The 17,438-nt window shown below is 46.2% G+C and overlaps 1 protein-coding gene across 40 annotated transcripts in view; it reads left to right on the top strand.

Annotated features, from left to right (window-relative positions):
• The window catches only part of LOC126293318 (poly(rC)-binding protein 3), a 559,120-nt gene that overhangs the window by 248,885 nt on the left and 292,797 nt on the right, over positions 1-17,438 (top strand). For 7 of the 40 annotated variants that reach the window (XR_007552267.1, XR_007552266.1, XM_049986508.1 and 4 more), the window contains exon 1: positions 16,951-17,118. The exons of 26 other annotated variants lie outside the window; for them this stretch is intronic. The gene's annotated coding sequence lies outside the window, so the exon portion shown is untranslated. Of the gene's footprint in view, positions 1-16,940; positions 17,119-17,438 lie in introns of those variants that run through there. 7 more of the 40 variants (XM_049986499.1, XM_049986510.1, XM_049986494.1 and 4 more) reach the window with 4 other exon arrangements.

The following is a 17,438-nucleotide window of genomic DNA, read 5'->3' as shown; positions in this document are numbered from 1 at the left end:
GCGTTTAGGTTCCCTTTCCAGAGTATCTCTTCCTGTCGTCTTCTAGCCCCGAGTTCTCTGTTACTTCGGAGAACTGTCCGTTCTCTTATTTTGACCTAGATGTGTTCTGAGAATACTTGGCAAGGACACGCTATGGTGCTGCCGTGTTCGCAACCCATTCGGTGGCCGCCGCCGTCCTGGCGCCGGCTGTGTACTCAGCGTCGTGTGTCATGCCGGGCACCCTGCTGACTCTCGCTACGGCATTCAGCTTGTCTCTCAAGACTTGTGGATACGACAGTATACAGTGATGTAAAATGTGTTCATATCTTCGCGCATGTAGCCTTTTCTTAAGCGCAGTGATGGGAGCACACTCTAACCACGAAAAGAGACCTCCGAAATTTAACATCACCTCCTTCGTACTTCACTATTGATACTATGCACGATGACAAGTAATGATTTCCAGGCATTCGCCAAACCCAAACTATTCTGTCATGACTCCACATCAATCCAGTCATTCACCGTCCAGTGGCGTAGCTCTTTACGCCCCCGAGCGTTGCTTAGTATTGACAGCAGAATGTGTAGCTTATGAGGGGCAACTTGAGCACTGTGTTCCAATCTTTTCAACTCCCTACGCGACAGTCATTACGCTAGCTGGACTGGTGGTAGCACTTTGGAACTCCTTCCGCTGGGTGAACGCCTTCTTTTACGCCCTCCCTCTGCAGTGCTCGACAACCGATGTCCGTCGGTACATGACATCTTCCTGCAGCTGCTATTTCGCGTTTTCGCTTCGCTTCACTGTCGCATCACCAGCAGTCGGCTTGGGCAGCTTTAGAAGTGTTAATGGATTTGTTACTCAGTCGACATTCCGTGGTCAGTGCACGTTGAAAGTCGCCGGCCGGAGTGGCCGAGCGGTTCTAGGCGCTACAGTCTGGAACCGCGCGACCGCTACGGTCGCAGGTTCGAATCCTGCCTCGGGCATGGATGTGTGTGATGTGCTTAGGTTAGTTAGGTTTAAGTAGTTCTAAGTTCTAGAGGACTGATGACCTCAGAAGTTTAGTCGCATAGTGCTCAGTGCCATATGAACCACGTTGGAAGTCACTGATCTCTCTCGAACGACCCATTCTGCTGTAACTGCTGCTCTACTCCCCAATCTCGTTGTGTACTGGCGGTTTCACCTCTCGTGATATCTGTTGGTTAATTCACATTAAGTAGGGCGTTGCACACTTTTGACCAGATAGTGTATATGAGGTAAATACACAGACGGAACGAAAATCGCAACACCAAAAAGGAATTAATGTTGAGTAATGAACTTCAGGACTACATTTGTCCAGCTATGTGAGTAAAATTGCTACCTAGATCGCAGGTTAATGTAAGCGCGAGATAAGCCATTGCAGATGTGAAATGCTGGGGAATTAATAACCGGTGGAACAGCCAGAATGCTGAATGAAAGCATGGAAATTTGCATGTATTGTGTTGTATAGGTGCTTGATGTCAGTTTGTGTGATGGAGTTCCGTGCGTGTTGCACTTGATCGGTCAGTACAGCGATCGTGTGTGCTGGTTGTCGATGACGCAAGAGTTGTCCAATAAAGTCCCACATGTGCCCGATTGGTGACGGTTACGGTGGTCGAGCAGACCAAGGTAACGTGTTTACAACCTGTAGAGCATTTGGGCTACAACAGGTCTGTGGGCGAGCATTATCCTGTTGGAAAACATACCCTGGAATGTCAATACGACAGGTCGAATCACGAGACGGACTCACAATTTTGCTGTCACGATGCGTGCGATAACCACGAGAAGCTCTCATGCTGTCATACCAAATCGCACCCCAGGCCCTAACTCCAGGTGTAGTTCCAGTGTGTCATGCACGCAGGCACGTTGGTTGCAGACCCTCAACTCGCTTCCTCCTAACCAACACACGGCCATCACTGGCACCGGGCAGATCCAACATTAATCAGAAAATAGAACATACCTCCACCGTGCCCTTCACTCAGCTCTCGCTTGACCCGCCTAAAGTCGCAAATGGCAGTGAGACTGCTGCTCAAATTGCCGCTGTAGATGCAGTACGACTCGATCTCTTTCAAAATCAGTGAATTGCTGATAATGGCTTTGTCGCCTTAAAGGCAGTCTCGACTAACGTCTGCTCAACATGTCCAGTTCCAAAGGTAACCATCGCTCACGACCGTAACGACGTGTACTTAAAGCAAATCTGATTTGTATCCTCATAGTAACGCTACTAGTGGCATTCCTATGCGACTGGCGCGAAATTTCAGACGTAGAAACACGCTTACCAACGTTTGTTTGTCTTACACAGCTCCTTCTTAGTGTCGGACTTTTTTTCCCGTTAGTATATGTATGTCTTCTCCTTGTTTCTCCTTTGTGCTCCCGACCATTGTATATATCATCTATGTGACGGAAAGCTTGGATTTATAGTAGTACAGGTTAGACGTGCTGCAGCAAAAGGGATATTTTTAACGACGGATAAGATACGAGCCGTGAAATTGGCGCTGCCGCCGGAATAGTTCGGCGAACGTTAACAATTTTTTTTTGTCTTGTGTCGTGTTTGAAAGATGAGTGGAGCGCGTCAGGGGGTGATATATGAGGCGGCGCAGGTGGCCAGGGAGGCGACCTGCTGTACGTAACGGGCCACGGTGTGACGTGACGTGTAGCGTCAGGCGGCGCTGCGATGCGCTGTGGAAAGTTGGCGTGACACACACACACACACACACACACACACACACACACACACGCGCGCGCGCGCGCAATAACGGAGCCTGCCCAAGTAGCACTCTCTTCTTAGACCCGGTGCAAAAACGGAAAAGTCTCGGTGGCCGACTGCTCTTGATACTGTCCGCACTGTGGGTCGATTTCAGTGCACTCCTGCTGTTCGTTCCAGCGATGAACACCGTTGGGCCTTCCTTCATAAGTCTGATTTCCTACGTCACAGTTGAATCTATTATTCATATTAATAACGTAAACTGATCAAATTAGGGCATTGGGGCACTCTTTACATTCGACTGCTGCTTTACGCTTAAAAAGATACACTACTGGCCATTAAAATCGCTACACCAAGAAGAAATGCAGGTGATAAACGGGTAATCATTGGACAAATATACTATACTGCATCTGACATATGATTCCATTTTCACGCAGTTTGGGTGCATAGATCCTGAGAAATCAGTACCCAGAACAACCAGCTCTGGCCGTAAAAACGGCCGCGATACGCCTGGGCATTGGGTCAAGCAGAGCTTGGATGGCGTGTACAGGTACAGCTGACCATGCAGCTTCAGCAGTTCATCGACAGTAGTGACTGGCGTATTGTGACGAGCCAGTTGCTCGTCCACCATTGACCACACGTTTTCAGTTGGTGAGAGGTCTGGAGAATGCGCTGGCCAGGGCAGCAGTCGAACATTTTCTCTATCCAGAAAGGCCCGTACAGGACTTGCAACATGCGGTCGTGCATTATCCTGCTGAAATGTAGCGTTTCGCAGGGATCGAATGAAGGGTAGAGCCACGGGTCGTAACACATCTGAAATGTAACATCCACTTTTCAAAGTGCCGTCAATACGAACAAGAGGACACCGAGACGTATAACCAATGGCACCCCATGCCATCACGCCGAGTGATACGCCAGGATAGCGATGACGAATTCACGCTTCCAATGTGCGTTCACCGCGATGTCGCCAAACATGGATGCGACCATCGTGATGCTGTAAACAGAACCTGAATGCCACCGAAAAAATGACGTTTTGTTATCCGTGCACCCAGGTTCGTCGTCGAGTACACCATCGCAGACACTCCTGTCTGTGATGCAGGGTCAAGGGTAACCGCAGCCACGGTCTCCGCGCTGATAGTCCATGCTGCTGCAAACGTGGTCGAAATGTTGGTGCACATGGTTGTTGTGTTGCAAACGTCCCCATCTGTTGATTCACGGATCGAGACGTGGCTGCACGATCCGTTACAGCCGTGCGGATAAGATGCTTGTCATCTCGACTGCTAGTGATACGAGGCCGTTGGGATCCACCACGGCGTTCCGTATTACCGTCCTGAACCCAGCGATTCCATATGCTGCTAACAGTCATTGTATCTCTACCAACGCGAACAGCATTGTGTGGTGGTACGCATTTCTCCTCCTTACACGGGGCATCACAACGACGTTTCACCAGGCAACGCCAGTCAACTGCTGTTTGTGTATGAGAAAACGGTTGGAAACTTTCCTCGTGTCAGCACGTTGTAGGAGTCGCCACCGCCGCCAACCTTGTGTGAGTGCTCTGAAAAGCTAATCATTTGCATATCACAGAATCTTCTTCCTGACGGTTAAATTTCGCGTCTGTAGCACGTCATCTTCGTGGTGTAGCAATTTTAATGGCCATTAGTGTATTTGCATCATAGTTTAAGTAATAATATTGCAGATGTTACGTAAGTGTATTAAAATAATTGACAGGACAGCATGATTCCAAACTTTCCTACTTTTACCCATATGGGGTCACAGTACTCATAAGAAACTAAGGAACACATCAGTAATGTTACTCCTCATCCTCCTCCTCCTCCTCCTCCTCCTACTACTACTACTGACGGCAAAGACAATAGAAAATCAGATTCAGTTAAAGTAAGAGTGTAAAAGCGCCATTTTACCGCGTAAAGAATTAAAAGAAATTAGGACAGACAGTTCCGGCCATGAAGAAGCTGGAAATGTTATTTAAAAGTCCGGTTACTACGACTGAAAAGGTTTTAGAAAAGTCATCTGTGTGTTACAGTTCAGGCAGTTTCTAGCCGTGGTTGAGAAGTAGTGTTCTTGTGCTGTATTATTCGAACAAGTGTTGTGGTTCGATGCAGATATGAGGTACAGTGTAGCTGTGTGTGTGTGTGTGTGTGTGTGTGTGTGTGTGTGTGTGTGTGTGTGTGTGCTTGTTCAGGAGACGTTCGTGACTTAACTTCAAGCATCTTCTGTACATTAACATCGCCGTACTAACAGCTAGTATTAGAAGTGCTGCTTCGAGATTATTTTTCAGATTGTAACGGGAGAACTTCTAAGGTCTTTGAATGCGCGTTGTAATTGTAGTTTCTTATCTAGTATTACTTCTAGATAGTTCGTTGAGGGAGACGGACATGTTTGTCTAATTACTGTTTTTTTTCCGCCGCAGGTGAATAGTCTCCTGTTATTTTGTTGTCAAAACTATTTGTTATAGAAGAAATACGTAATAGCATGATGATACCATTATAAAGCTTCTGGAATATAAATCTTGCTGAAAGCGTCCTTGATTGAAATCTTTCCATTTGTCACTTCAGTCTTTTCATACCTCCTATTTTTGCATGGCGACGCAATACAACAATCTCCATCCTTTTGTTTGCAGAAATTTTCTCGTCTTACACGAAAATTTTTTCAACGTTCGGAAGGGAACTAAGAAATTTTGAACTGAATTTGTTGAATAACTTCGGTTATAGACGACACGATGATTTCGATAAATGTGTAACTACTTGATAGAATAAGCAAGGTGGGAAGTCCTCTAAGAGAATATCATAGATACGTAATGCTAAAAAGATGGGAAGTGTGTTGAGGTAGTTCATTAAACATTCTTGTTCAAATACTGCGGTTGATAATGTGAGAGAGATGAGCGATCAGAAACAGAATGTTTAGGATTTTACGTTAGACTTCATTGCATGTCGCAAGCTACTCTTCTCGTCTCACAAAGAACAGAAATCTGTGAACCGGCAGGCCATCACAGGAACTTGCAGTAAAACATTCTCTCGAACAGCGATTGAGCAGCGATCGTAATTAGCACGAATTCTGTAAAGGTCAGAGCGTGATGTCAACTGGGACGTAAGCTGGCGACCCTTTGGATGCTGTATCGCGTCTCCGTCTCCAGTCGCAGCGGAATCAATGGCAGAATTTCAGGAGCAGCAAACTCCTGCTTTTCATCACTCTGTTCTCGTCAGTTTCTCACTAACGTTGAGAAGCCGCTTCAGAACCAAAATGCGTTTGTTGGGAAAAAAGGACGGAATTTAGATCCATTTAGAGCAGGTGGTCAGCTATAAAGAATTAACGCTGTTTAGTATTTTAAAGAAGACATTTTACATTCACATTTCAGATCCATATAAGGCGCAAACGTAAAAAAATATTTCAGAAAGTACTTTCTGACATTTACATTTATATTCGGTTCTAAATTGTTTTTCAAAAACTATTTTCTTGTTATTGCAAGTCTACATTTTATATCCTTTTAACTCACGGGTCGTATATTATTTTGATGCCCAACAAGTAAAAACTCGTAAACTATTTCGTCACACTTCATAAATAATTTCTTGCATCACGTGATTTAATTCGACTACATTCCACAAGTTCTTTCACTTGGGTTGTCATCGTCGGCTGACATCCCTATTCGAATTTAATCTTTGTCCTGTATTTTCTCGAATGCATCACAGTTCGGGCAGTTGAGGGTTAGCTGACCAATCCTGGAATGAAACGTGCGGCCAGTTCGATTATTCGTAATACAGAGTAGGGGGCATGGCTGGGCCTGGTGGACTTAGCATCGCTGATGTTGCTAGTTTTCCAGTTTCCACCATTCCTGCTCAAAATGTAAAACACCAGCTGAAGCAGTCGGGCCGCTAGCGATTACGATCGTCTGCTACGGCACGCGGATCACTCGGGTTAACGTTTAGGCTCGTACGTTGTTCTCGAATTGATCGTAGCAGCGCTTCAGCGGAGAACGGAGCCTTCCTGCTGGTTGTGCGGCCTTCAATGTACAAAATTTGCCGAGGACGTCTGTCATTTCTCATCTGCTGGAGATGTCTAAGTCATCAGAGTTGGTGACCAATGACGGTTGTTCATTGCCGCCTTATCAAGAACTGTTACGTTTGATGTAGAGCCATCCCATGTGATGTTCATAATGTATTGAGCTTCTGATTGGTTGAAGTTTCTCGTTTCTTACGATCACAGCGCTCCAGCTTTCGCAACCTTACACCAGGGTGAAAACAGCTGTTCGGTGCATATTGTCAGATTTTTATTCAGAAAGATCCGAGACGTCAAAAAGTGACATGGGCAGCACGTATGTTATCCACGTAATTTTCCGATGAGTAAATTCTATATTTAGGAACTGTTCAAGGCTTCAAAGGTGTGCTAGAAATTGTGATACTGAAATCCGACAAGACGATTACAGGAGCTGCCTGTGCGGGTATGTTTGTTTTTTGGCTGTGAGTGCCCAGCCCAAACTTTTCACATGCGCTAGTAAACAGTTTACCGATAGGTGCAGTTCTGCGTGTGTATGGGCTGGAGAAGCAGTGTTCTCTGCACATTGCACTTCTGTCACCTGGGTGAACCTTTTAGAATGCAGTCTGGGCTGATTAAATAGTCCTTCGTCATATCTGATCCAAGTTCTACACTTGCACTGTTCACAAATGTTGTTTCACAAACATGGCTGTGAGGTCCTGGAAAATGATGATTGCCCCGTTAGTAATAGGGTATTTATTAAATACTACATTCCACTATAGCACTTGCCCGGACATGTTATCATGCAGAACATGAATCAGCCGGAATTGTCCAGGGCTTCCACATACCTTCTCTGCGCACCGTATCAAATGCCTTTTCTGAGTTGTAGAACACTAAAGGCAAAGGCTTACGTCGTTGTTCCCTACACTTAGAAACAAGTTACCACTTTGAATAATCGTCAGGGGGATACTGTTGTAGGTTGTGGTGGATGTTGTGTGACGTGTTTGAGGAAGTCGTCATTAGCAGTAGAACTAGGGATGAACAGTGAACTACAGTGCTTTTTCCAGTGCCCGGAGATATGTTGACTGTCTGTGAGGATGATGCTACTGTCGATGCGTTTCAGGGTTCCTGATGAGGAACAAACAGATCGTATCTTTTATTTCAACTTGAAACATCTGCGAATCTCTGGCATCTGAAAAGACTTCGTTTTTCCTTGGCTTTTAGTTGCCACCAGTTGTTAGCGATTATCCTCACTTCATTCCGAAATTTCTGCTTGAGATCTTGACAATGTGTTTCCTGTGGAGGAAGTATTTTGAGTAATAGATAGGCAAACATTCAGTTTGGTATGTTTAATGGACTGACTGTTTTCATAAAACCACTTTTTTTAATTAATTAATTTATTTTTTTGAAGCGGTCCGTTCCTTTTCAACATCTGTTATGCTAGCTGGTGTTTTGGTAAGTCGAACTAAGTGTGTGTTGCAAGAGATAACTAACAGTTTTAACCTGCAGGCTGTTTATTTTGAGTTTTCTCCTGGAAGGATTTGAAACATTGTGTCGTGGTTTACAATATACGAGCTTCGTCACATGGGTACCTAACTGTTTGTGATCAATCTGCCAATCATTGACGTTCCGAGCTGTTTTAGTGATGAGGACGTCTTTCTTGTCACGCTACCGAATGAAGACTGTATGATACGCCAGTGTTTAGAACGTGGGTGCGTCCATGTAGTTTTAAAACAATAATGCAAATGAGATTGTGTATTGGTGATAAAATGCCTGTAATCAGCGCCCAAACCAAGGAGTAACAGCCCATTAGCATGCAATTCTTAACACTTTAATTACCCATGACGCTTCTCCAACAGCGATCTATTTCTCTCATTCCACCATGCTAAAAGTTTATCTTCTGTAGGTATCATGACGAGGACATCGTTCTGTATCTTCATCGCTTTATGAAGGGGGAGCATAGCCGTTGACGAGAGTGACAAAACTTTCTCCAGCAACAGGAATTGTAAAAGCTAGAATTCTTTCGTTGACAACAATACTGGTTAATCGATGGTTTTCCAGTGTTTTTGTTTTTAATGCAAATCCCACAGCACCGATGCAATTTCTTCTACATTGCTTATCCTGACCTAATCTCACTGCTGTGTCCTTTACTTGATAATCTGGTTTCATTTAAGGTAGCAAGGTCCGTATCTAACCTAGGAAGGACGTGGGTGATGAAATTTTTGTTTCAGGTCTGTTGCCAATTATGTGCGGTAGAGTCTCGACATTCCATGTTCCAATAGTCATTATATTGCTCTCTCTTGGTTTTCGTTCGCAGATAAAGTAATACCTTGCGGTTGCGTATTCCCAGTCTGGTGTAAGTCTGACTACCAATGTTGTTGTACGCATGTTTTGCAGCTGCTTTCGCTTTGAGGGCGGTAGCGGTTGTCCGAAGTAGGCCTGCCCTGTCGCAGATGCAGGACCAGAGATAAGAGCAGTCACAGATGTTCTCAGCAAAGCGACCGTTGCACACCTGCCGCCAGCGGACTACAAGGAAAATTACAGGAGAATTTACAAATCTCGTGAATTTGTTTAAGGTGGATCTCAACTTGTGAGAAAGTAACTCGGCCACTATTATTCTGCAACCATTCATTATGCTATATGAGTGTGAGAGCGTTATTTCAAACACCAGAACTGTAACGGACTGCCGCGATCTCGGGGAAAGTAGAGCAACGCCATTACAGTCAGATCGTCTGGCATGTCTTCCACCTATGCGATCGTTGGGTATCTCGGGTGTGAAATGTTCTTATTCCGTCCGCTTCGCCGTTGCGTACTGGGGTGTTTGGGAAATGACACGGAAAGAGAGGACACTTCGTCTGGTTCTTCCATCGAGGCATGTCCAGCGTGGAAGACACATCACGAGCTATGCTTACCTGAACAGGCAAACACAAAAGTGCAGCTGGCGTTATTGCATGCACAAGTTTTTGTAGTTTCTAATATTTTAAATTAAGATTCGACATATGACAAAATAATAGCTACACATTCAATATGCCTCTGTGTCCGCAGCTAGTGATTTAATGACTAACGTTACTTCCTCTGGATGACTGGGCCCGGGTTCGATTCCTGGCCGGGTTGGGGAATTTCTCTACCCGGGGTTGGGTGTTTGTGTTGTCCTAATCGTTTCATCATCAGTGGCTAGATTGGACTGTGTAAAAATTGCGCTGTATAAAAATTGGGGCTTCGTACGGGGGCTGATGACCGCGTAGTTGAGCATCCCACAAACCAATCATCATGATGTCTTAATATAGTGGCACTAAATACGTTTATACAAACACACATAAGTACATGGCTGTACGCCGAGCCGGCCGGCGTGGCCGAGCGATTGTAGGCGCTTCATTCTGGAACCGCGCGACTGCTACGGTCGCAAGTTCGAATCCTGCCTCGGGCATGGATGTGTGATGTCCTTAGGTTAGTCAGGTTTAAGTAGTTCTAAGTTCTAGGAGACTGATGACCTCAGATGCAATAGAGCCATTTGAGCTGTACACCGAGATATTTTTAAATTACTTGTTCACTTACTCAGAATCATTTGTCATACCAAAAACTGCTGAGGTGCGAGTGGACCATAGGATATAGCTATTGTTGCGTATAATTTTAGGCAGAATTTAAAAAAAAAATGAGATCTTTCATACACTACGCAGTAAGACTAGTATTACAGATAAAGACAGTGCGAATGTCTTGAGATGGCGTAACTTTACGTGTCCCGTTCCCTAGATTATGTTCACGCAGAGTTTCAGACTGAGACTTGCAACAAGCAATACAACTTTATGAAAATATTTCTCCTGACATCCGTCACAGAATGTGTCAAGGAAAACAGTTAATCGCATATTAAATTTTCGCTGTTCACGTAGTCTGTTAAATTTCATACTCGTTCCCCCTTTAAGTCAGATATGTAGTGTTGTGTTGGCAGAAGAGCCAACACCGTGTTACTAATGGAGGCCGAAATGCACGCGTTTTAGCTCACGCAGGCTGGCGTGAGGAGGGAAGAACTATACTGACATGAGGTCTGGAACATGATAAGGAATTAGAATTGAGAAAGCGACGTAATTAATCCATTAATCATGAGAATCGCTTTTGACGGTACATGCGTCACAATATTATCTGTTCAGAAGACATAGTAACTGAATATGGCGCCTTGCTAGGTCGTAGCAAATGACATAGCTGAAGGCTATGCTAAACTGTCGTCTCTGCAGATGAGACGCTAGCAAAGTCGGTTGTACAACTGGGCGAGTGCTAGGGAGTCTTTCTAGACTAGACCTGCCGTGTGGCGGCGCTCGGTCTGCAATCACTGATAGTGGCAACACGCGGGTCCGACGTATACTAACGGACCGCGGCCGATTTAATGGCTAGCACCTAGCAACTGTGGTGTCTGGCGGTGACACCACATGTAGCAAATTAACTCATTTGTCAAGTAATCAAGCCTTTGCAGCTGTTTCATTGACGGGAGTTTTGTTGTTTAAAGAATCGGGAGTGTAGCGGTAACCAGTAATAAGTAACGTTGCAGCTTAAAGTAAAACTCGCTCGTACATACAAAAAAATTGATTTGGGTAAACAGTCGCCACCCTGATGCACGGACATGTAAAGAGTCGCCTGGTTCGTGGCAGGGTTTTTGCACCTGCTGGGTGAACTGGCCACTAGTACGCCCGTCTGCAATATGGGCTGCAGGCTGGGCGACGGCTGGCCGTGTAGCGCGCGGCGCGCCTGAAGGGGCGCGCCTCATCCTGGCCGTCGCTCGCTCCGGCACACGTCGCACACCGGAGGTACGGCCGGCGTTACACCATCAAATTTCTTTGTCAAAGATGTGATCAAATATTCCGTCAAATATATTTGACAAAGATCTCGGAAGTGGCGCTAGAAGGGGTATTACACTGTCATCAAATTTTCCGTCAAAGTTCAAGATGGCTGACAACTTATTAACCGCAGCAGTTGCACGTACCGCAATTGCATTGTGTGCACATGCGGAAAAGAAGTGGGAGGGGGGGAAAGAACCGTACACACGAGGTTGACAGTATTAAATTCCTGGGATTACAACTTGATAATGAATTCAGTTGGGAGGAGCACACCACAGAACTGCAGAAACGCCTTAACAAATCTGTATCTCCAATTCGAGTGTTAGCAGACATAGGCGACATAAAAGTGAAAAAACTTGCATACTTTGCCTACTTTCATTCCATAATGTCATATGGTATAATATTTTGGGGTAACTCTTAAAGTCAAACAAAAGTTTTCGGAGTCCAAAAGCGTGTAATACGTACTATTTGTGGAATAAATTCACGGACGTTCTGCAGAAACCTCTTCAAAGAACTGGGTATAGTAACTACTGCCTCTCAGTATATTTACTCCTTAATGAAATTTGTCCTAAATAATATACCTGTTTCTCCAACAAACAACTCAGTTCATACATACATACATACATACATACTTAAAAGCACTAAAGGGGTCCACTACTCAGGAACACTCATCTTCAATAATTTGCTAGCAAACATAAAAAATTTTGTTACAAATAAAGATCAGTTTAAAAGGAGCCTGAAGGACTTACTAGTGGCCAACTCCTACTCCATTGACGAAACTTTTAATAGAAACAAATGATGTATTGTATTTATTCATACTATTAGTATTGTTATTTCAGCTTAAAAAAAAAACTGATATGTTCCACATCCACGACGATCTCCTCAGGACGGATGTGCTCAGTGAAGTGTATCCTCATATCACAAAGCACAGTACTCACTTAAGAACTGCTATATCTGCAGAAGACAAGCTCACTGTAACACTCCGATTCCTTGCTACAGGAGAGTTACGTTACGTCAGGTTAGGTCTCCAATCTAATTAATCTAGTTTTGTATTCAGTGTGCCTCACGTTGTAAAGCGCCTCATCAGCTTCATACATCTCTCTTAATTTTGTAGTTGTCGGCATACACCAATTGTATTTACCGGCAATGCTTACGAAAACACTACAGACGACAGAACGCTGCAGCGATGCTAGCGCTCCATGTGGTAACATGTCACATTGCAGCGAACAGAAGACATGCGATTTCTTTGATCAAATCTACAGCGAGTCCCTAGATTTGATCAAACATTTGACAAAGATACTTGACAAAGAAATTTGATTAATACCGGCCTACGGCGGGCCCACCAGGGACCACGTGTTGTCGGCGAGGCGAGACGAGGCGAGGCGACGGGCCACCGGCCACCAGCCGCCCAGCAGCTGCGCGTATCCCCCCCCCCCCCCTCTCTCTCTCTCTCTCTCTCTCTCTCTCTCTCTCTCTCTCTCTCTCTCTCTCTCTCTGAAAAGCTGCCGTGCGACTAACGTGCGTGTCCAGTTGTGAGCGTATGCGAAGCGTGACGGTGGACCTGGGCGCACACATTAAGAGAGCCGAGTTTTCCTACGCCTGTCTGCTTCGTCGCCCGGGTACACAATATAGTAACCGAATGCGACAGTCACAGCTCTTCTGTTTGTTGTTATCTGGACCCGAACGTGGCGCTATTTTCAGAAGACTAAGAAAGCAGGAAGCGTTCGCCTAACACACATGCTCGCAAGAACAACCGGACAACGTGCATTTCAGTAAAGCGGTCCGCGATTGGATCGCCACAGCTCTTTCCGAGATACGGCTTTCCTTCGGAGGGACGGGTCAGCCGCACAGCTACAGAGGGACCTGAAATCTGAAAACAGAGCATTACCAGAGCTGAAAGAACAAAACACCCACAGACAGAAAAAACAATAGCGTCAAACGAGGTTTTAGCCTTGAGCATTTGGCTGTACCTTGTATTTATTGGAGTATCCATCACACTATCAGACCTCTGTCCAGTACTACAGGCAGGAAAAAAAAAAAAAGAGGGTAGACGAGCTCTTGTAAGGCAGCTCAGCATCACCCATTACAGAGAAAATGTTTATATTGCTAGCGGGTTTCAAACAGAAAGAAAGAAAGAAAGAAAGAGAGAGCGAGCCGAGCGGTCTAGGGCGCTGCAATCATGGATGTGCGGCTGGTCCCGGCGGAGGTTCGAGTCCTCCCTCGGGTGTGTGTGTGTGTGTGTGTGTGTGTGTGTGTGTGTGTGTGTGTTTGTTTGTCCTTAGGATAATTTAGGTTAAGTAGTGTGTAACCTTAGGGACTGATGATCTTAGCAGTTACGTCCCATAAGATTTCACACACATTTGAACAAAGAGAGGGGAGGGAGGGAGGGAGAGTGAATACCGGCCAGATGTGAGAGCGTACCTCAGTACATCCTACAGAAACATCGGTAAGCGTTTTTCAGCATTGTTTCCAGATGTGTTCCTTATACTGCATATATTAACTGATGAGTACGCACAACAATAGCAGCTTTCTGTAGGCGGAACAGAATTACCAGCGGAAGTAGTACGCATCACAATTTTAGTTGAAGCAAGAAATGTGAATGATTCTAATCTGGGATGGAGCGATGAGAAAAAAAATTGTTCTCATCTGTGTACGTAGGTTGACAGTTGCGCCGATCATAAGAACTCGATTCAGAATCGGCAACATTCACTTCTCTCGTGCGGATAATTTCGACGCTATGCGAAATAGGTGGTAATAGTGGAAGCTAATGGCGCAGAAGCTACGTGAACAGGTAAACCTGCGAGATGGACATGCAATCTACCGGAAGGAGGATGAGGTCGAAAGATTTGTTCGAATCGGTGAGATGCAGCCGCGATATCGCAACAGATACGCCTATTGTACTCTGACCGCGTTCTAACATAATGAAGATGAAGGTGTTTTAGACGAGGAAGTGAAATATACATTAGCGTACCAGAAGAGCGCAGTATTGATCCCAGTGGAGGGAGAACTATGGCGCGAACATTTCTTAGAATCCCATCCGCTTCGGGGACCTGTCCATCTGGAGGTGGTTCCACTGTGGGGTTTACCGCGTCGCACTGCTCCGTCACTCAACAACCGCGTTCAGTCGCCATCGCTCCTCCATGCGACCCGGCACTCTCGTCTGGAGCTCTTCCACACCGCCGCCGGTAGGGTGGTGGTTGTGGCGGTGGTGAAGGTGAAGGTGAAGAATTTAGGGCGCTCAGTAGCATGGTCATTACTAGATATCATCATAAACGTGTCGTGAATTAAACGTGACTGTCCTTTAAAGAGAAATTGCTGTGTTGACACAAATGTGGTTCGTTTCGACGAATCGCGTGGAAGAACGTCTTAATGATACTTTGTCTGTTTATATGAATGGCTTACTACTTACGAATAGGCGGTGACGAGCCATCCATTCACAGCTCGTAGACTTACTCTCACCAACACTTTAAATAGGTTATTCGTCTGACGGTTTTGTCGGGCATCGACCTGAAACATGTGAAAAACATTGCGTTAGTAGAATTCTGCCATCAGGTGTACCTCGATGAAAACAGCAAGGTGACTGACGGTCGATGTTGGAAGGGGACGGTATGGCCAGCGCACAGAAATGGCTGTCGCAGCAACGTTCGTGCACTACAGTTCTGCGTGCGTCAACGCGCTCCTCGCCGAGCCGTATTTGGTTTGCTTCGTATGATGGTAATTGCCTTACCGATTTCCTGCGCACTTTTGGAACTAGTCTGACATTCAGTCGTGGAAAATAAACACACCGCATAGAGAAACAGTACCAGCAATGAAAAGCATTCACATTTTTACGTAACTAGCACGTGATTAGCAGAGCTACTCTCACGGGAAAAAAAATCGCAGCAAAAGAAAATAATTACTGTAGGTAATGAAATTTTGGCAACACATTTGTGAAGGTAACATATTTAAGCAATGAACACTCCAAAATCACAGCGCAAGATGAACCATTGAAAATGTGAAATGCTGGTACATTAATAGCATGCGTAACCGCCACATTGCTAAAGTCAAACGTGCATGCATTGTGTTGTATAGGTGCTGGAGGTCTTTTGTGGGATGGAGTTCCGCGCCTGTTGCACAGGGGATAATCACGAGAATGCTCCTGCTATCGTACGAAATCGCACCCCAGACCGTAGTCCAAGGCGTAGGTCCAGTGTGTGTAGCACGCAGACACTTCGATTACAAGCCCTCAACTCGCCTCCTCCCAACCAACGTACGGCCATCAGTGGCAAGGAGGCAGATCCAGCTTTCATCATAAAACACCATGCCGTACAGTGAGTTCTCGCTTGGCACCACTGAAGTCGCAGATGGCGGTGGCTTGGGTCGGTGGAATGCACGCCAAAGGGTGTCTGGTTCTGGACTGTACTTGAAGTGCCTGATTTGTAACAGTTCGTTGTGTCACTGTGGTGACAACTGCAGCTCGAATTGCGCGAGAGCCATAAGCCGAACACGGTGCTTTTCCTCTTACCTCTCAGTAGCGCCACGTGGGCGTCCGCTGCCTTGTCACATAACGACAGTATATTCTCGTGACCATCGCTGCCCGTATTCACGTACAGTGGCTACATTCCTGCCGTATCGCAGAAGGAACATCCAGCTCCTCGTTGTCTTGTTATAGCGTGAGGTGTTAATAGTGGCATTTTGTCACGTTAAAGCCATTCTTGGCTAACGTCGATTCACTGTGTCCAACCTGGAAGGCAACTAACTCTTACGACCGTTACATCGTCTATTTAAAGTTAACTTGATTTGCATCCTTATAGTGGCGCAACTAGAGCCACTTTTACGCGAGTGACACGAAATTTGAATATATATTATGCGTAAAACTATTTCTCGGTGTCGCGATTTTTTCTGCCATCAGTGCATATGGCAAAGTTGAACAGAACATAAGGTACCTCCTAGCGTATTTTCTGGATGGATGTTGCTATAGTAGTGGTCCTTCAAACAAATAGCTGTCAATTACATTTTTGGTCTGATCCAAGTACAGTGGCGTTGTGGTGTCCAGCTTGCGGGTACGTCGGTTCAGTGACGTTTCTAAAATTCTCGTACAAATAACCACTCGACTCGGCAGTCGCACTGGAAACACAGCGACTCCGCTGGCTTATCGGGGACAGAAACGTCGCGTTTGGGAGAAAACGATGTTAGTAGAGGACGAGTGAGAGGAGTGTGGGTCCGATGCCGGCGGCGAGAGCAGTGGGACAGCGGGGTGAGGTAAACACGAGGGCGCAGGCGTGCCGCACGTGCTGCCGTTCCGCCCCTGCCCCCGCCCCCGGGCCCCTACGCTCCGGAGGCGCCGGGCGTCGATACCGCGGCCGCCGCCTGCCCCCCTACCCCCCCGGCTGTCCCCCTCCACCGCTCCCACCCCGCCTGGGCGCTCTGCCACCGGCGGCTGCCGCGTCCGCGCGCCAGTTCAGTTGTGTCTGCCCTCCCTCCAGTTTGTGTTCGCCCTGCCCCGTTGTTAACTGTATAGCGAACCAGCCAGCCAGCCACCGCTACTATCTCGCACACGCACGTTCCAGCCGGCCCGCCAGAAGCGCCGAAGCAGCACGCGGCCAGCTCCCGGAAGAGGCCTCCGGTACATGGCAAGTGAGGCCGGCGCCGACTGCGGCTGCTGCGTGGCTCTGTGTGTGTCTGTCTGTGTGCGAGCGTGCGTGCGTCAGGGCAGCTGCCGGGCTCTGAGCAGGAAGGGCTCACAGCTTCACATGCAGATACCTGCGTACCAAATAAGAGGTATAGCTGTGCAGTCACAGTCATCGTTTTAATATTAGCGTACGCATACTGTGGTACGATATGAAATGGAACGAATGTGTGAAATCGGAAGTGTAGAATTCCGATGAATACAATTCGTTGGGAGGGTTCAACGAAAGTGAAGAGCAGTGTTACGAACAAAAATATGCCGGAA

Source organism: Schistocerca gregaria, chromosome 10, assembly GCF_023897955.1.
Source record: "Schistocerca gregaria isolate iqSchGreg1 chromosome 10, iqSchGreg1.2, whole genome shotgun sequence".
In the NCBI taxonomy this organism is placed as follows: Eukaryota; Metazoa; Arthropoda; class Insecta; order Orthoptera; family Acrididae; genus Schistocerca; species Schistocerca gregaria.
This window is presented reverse-complemented; position numbering and strand designations above follow the sequence as displayed.